This window comes from Octopus bimaculoides, chromosome 7, assembly GCF_046866305.1.
Source record: "Octopus bimaculoides isolate indiv1 chromosome 7, ASM4686630v1, whole genome shotgun sequence".
Lineage (NCBI taxonomy): Eukaryota > Metazoa > Mollusca > Cephalopoda > Octopoda > Octopodidae > Octopus > Octopus bimaculoides.
Window position 1 is genome coordinate 92,577,689 of NC_142934.1, and position 3,951 is coordinate 92,581,639.

Consider the following 3,951-nt stretch of genomic DNA (forward strand, 5'->3'; position numbering starts at 1 on the left):
GGACAACCTGTTGAGGGCTAGTGACCAGATCTGTGGATGGTGCAAAGTCTCCTCTCGACCCAAGGTAACATGGTGGTAGACCAATGTTGTTGACAGGGCCATTAAGGAAAAGAAACAGGTTTGGAAGGACTGGAAGAACAGTGGTAGCAGTGAGTTGTATCAGACTGCCAAAAGGGAAGCTAGGAGACACGTTTCTTTAGCCAGAGAGGAAGCAGATAAGAAAAAAATTGCCTATGTTCTGAGCCATGAGGACCAAAGACTTGAGGTATTTCATGTTGCAAGACTGTGTATGAGAGAGAATCGTGATGTCATAGGAGAGAAATGTGTCTGCATAGATGATGATGCACTTGCTTTAAACAAAACTGCAAAGAGAGAGGTTTGGAGACGCCACTATGAAAGGTTGCTTAATAAAGAGAATGAATGTGAGAAAGAGAGTCTGCTGAATGTCGACCCAACAGAGTGACCAGCTATCCAAATTGACAGTACCTTGGTAGATAAAGCAATTAAGGATATGAAAACAGGGAAAGCCCCTGGCAGATCAGGAATCACCGTAGAGTTGGGGAGGAAAGTTCCGGGGGGGGGATTACTGCATGGAAAGTTCCGAGGAGGATAGGAAGGGGCGAATTGTTTCCTGGAAAGTTCCGAGGGGAGGGTCTAATTCCTGGAAAGTTCCAAGGATGGAGAGGAAGTACTTCCTGGAAAGTTCCGAGGAGGGGGAAAATACTTCCTGGAAAGTTCCGATGGGTGATTCGCTTCCTGGAAAGTTCCGATGGGTGATTCGCTTCCTGGAAAGTTCCGAGGGGGAGTTACTTCCTTGAAAGTTATGGAGAGGGTCATAGCCCAACTAATTAGGGAAAGATGCAGTTTGGGTTAGATGAGATGCAGTTTGCTATATTTCTGGTAAGACAGCTGCAGGAGAAATACCTAGCCAAAGATAAACCTCTGTACCTGGCTTTCGTTGACATGCAGAAAGCCTATCCCAAATCAGCATCTCGATAGCAAACTCTGTCAGAGAAAGTGCATTACACCGCCAGAACGTGTTGTTGACAAGCAACAGCAGTAATTGTTTTCACCTCAATAGACGTCATTGATTGGTTGAAATTACCGAAATACGACAACTTTAACATGAAATAACTTCGAAAATACACAATTTTCTCAAAAACGCCAAGAGTAAATGATGTTTTATGTGACACATTCTACCAGTATACGAATTTTGAAAGTGTTTAGTTACATAAAATTATTTTTTAAATGTGCCGGCCAAAAGGTAAAGGTAAAAATCCAAAAAATACCTATTTTGCAGAAAGTTTTGAGGGGAGAAAATGTCGGGTCCTCTGAATTTTCCGAAACTCCTCTCCCCAACCCCTGGGAAATTTTTCTCCAACAAATCTTTGCATACACTCAATCTACAGGATATGAGCGATTATTTGGTGAAAGTTTCGTTAAAAAGTATCCATTGTTCTGGAAGTTGTGAGGCAACAAATTCGGTGGAGTATTAAACTGTAGTTATGCCTTTTTTCAATAAAAGCTAACGTTAATTTTCGTTACATTTCCAAAGAAAATGGTTAACGGATTAACGAAGTTAATTTTTCGATTAACGGTGCTCACCTCTACAACACACATCGCACGCACGCACACACACACACATATAAACAATATATGAGTATATGCATATATATGTACATGTATGTACATACCTTCATCTACATGTATATATAGATGCATATCTGGGTACAGGACGTTGCGAAAAAGAATGGACAAAATGATAAACAAGGTACAAAAAACACGCAGGCCACATAGAAAACAAATCCTTCGTCATTATACACACACACACACACACACACATATATATATATATATATATATATATATATATATATATATATATATATATATATATATATATATATATATATATATATATATATATATAAGGCATATCTACAGTTTAATACCCCGCCGAATTTGTTGCCTCACAACATATATATATATATATATATATATATATATATATATGCACATACACATACATATAAATGTATGCATATATGTATGTGTAACTGTATTGTCACGTTAAGCCACCCACCACTGCTTGATTTGTTTACATCCACATAACTTAGCGGTTCGGTGAAAGAAGTTGATAGAGTGAGTATCAAATTTAAAAAACGTAAGTAATGGGATCGATTTGTTTGACTACAACCCTTCAAGGCGATACCCTACCATGGAAGTAGTCCAAAGAATGGGAAAAGATAAAGGATAATGACAGTGTATACCCATGAGACAAAAAAAAAAAGTTTTTTTCAGGTTATAAAGTATGAACAGCGCAAAAGTAAGAAAGGCAAGCTACACTGGAAATAGCTTCGCGAAACCGACACAGAGCTCATTAGATGACTATTTTAGAGGAAATTTAAAACGAATTGATATTTACCTTCTTAGATAAAAAAAATTAAAAAAAGACTTTCCCAAGCGGGGAATCGAACCCCGGCCGCCGCGGTGAGAGCGCGGAATCCTAACCACTAGACCACTTGGGATGTCGACGTCAACTTGCTTATTTTGTTTATATATATTGTAGCGTCATTCGTAATTAGTTTCTTTTCCGTTTATTAATGATTTTAATTACTTTCAACTTTTAAATTCCAGTTTCTGACACGATTGTATATATAACTTAAATGTAAGAAATTAATTAATTTAAGAAACAGTAAAGGAATTATTTTGGTATTTATTATTAACAGAAGATTTATAGAACATCACTGTGTTGGCAAGTGTCTGTAACGTTGAAGTGATTCCTTCTTTTGTGACATATCTATTTTTATCATTGATATTATCACTGGTCTTGTGCCAAAATTTGAAACGATTATTATTATTATCATTATTATGCATAATTATAGCTATGATGATCTTCAATATACAGTAAAAATAAAGCTAAGTGATAAATTAACCGGGAAAAGAATTCTTGGCGGGTTTTGAAGGATTACGTCCTTCACACCCGATGGGATAGAAACATTACCACAAGGTATTAGGTGAAAAAAATGAAATTACGGAATAAGAAGACGCAATATAAAAACATTAGGGATCAATTCAGAAAGATCCAATATTAGAATTTTGAAAAATTGCCTATTTCGAAACTAATTCTTGTAGTCTGTTGTTTCATGTCAGATAAACTGTGATCGATGAAACTGACTATCAAAGGCTTTCCAGCCGTGACTGTCCTGTCTTGTAGGAAACCCGAGATCATATTAATATCCAACGTATCCTTAGACGATGGGGTGGAAATTAAGGGAAGTCTGGTATTAACCAAGCATTTAACCACGGAAATAATTTGGAATAAATCTTTATTAAGAAATTAATAATTTCATTTATTTTTAGGATGAATTTTTGTTAAAGTCAAAATCAAACAAAATTAACAACATTGACGATTGAGTCTTAATTTCTGACATATTTCACAATTAACATAAGTTCGCAAAGGTCAGTTTTCTGCTGCTATTTGCAGAATGTCATGAATAAAAATGTTGGCGCCAACGGAGAAAACATCTGACTCATTGACCTAAGTACCAAAGATAAAGTACCAAGAGTACTTTATCTTCGAGGAGAAATGGTATTTCGGCAACGGTCAAAATCTCCTTTCTTATTCTTATATTATTAATTAAAATCGACCAAACAAGCAATAAAAAAAATCTTAGGGGAAAAAAACAAAAATCGCGGGAACTTATGTACGTTAGAATCCGTCATGTATATTAGAGTCCCAGGAAAATTTAGATGTAAGTTATCGATCAGACGTTCAATAAATAAAATAGATTTAATTATTACTTGGAAAGAATTATGAATTCAATGCAAATGTCAACTTTATTAAGTTAATTGACTTCTTTCTTTTTTCTTTTTAATTTTTTTTCAATTGTGTTCTCTGTTTTGTTCAGTTTTCTAATTTAATTTTGTAAAACAGTATAAATAAAGTGG

The 3,951-nt window shown here is 35.4% G+C and overlaps 1 non-coding gene across 1 annotated transcript; it reads right to left on the reverse strand.

Annotated features, from left to right (window-relative positions):
* Nucleotides 1–2,456: 2,456 nt before the first annotated feature.
* Nucleotides 2,457–2,528, reverse strand: Trnae-cuc (transfer RNA glutamic acid (anticodon CUC)). Its single transcript has one exon. It is a non-coding gene; the product is annotated as a tRNA-Glu (tRNA).
* Between the last annotated feature and the right edge of the window lie 1,423 nt (nucleotides 2,529–3,951).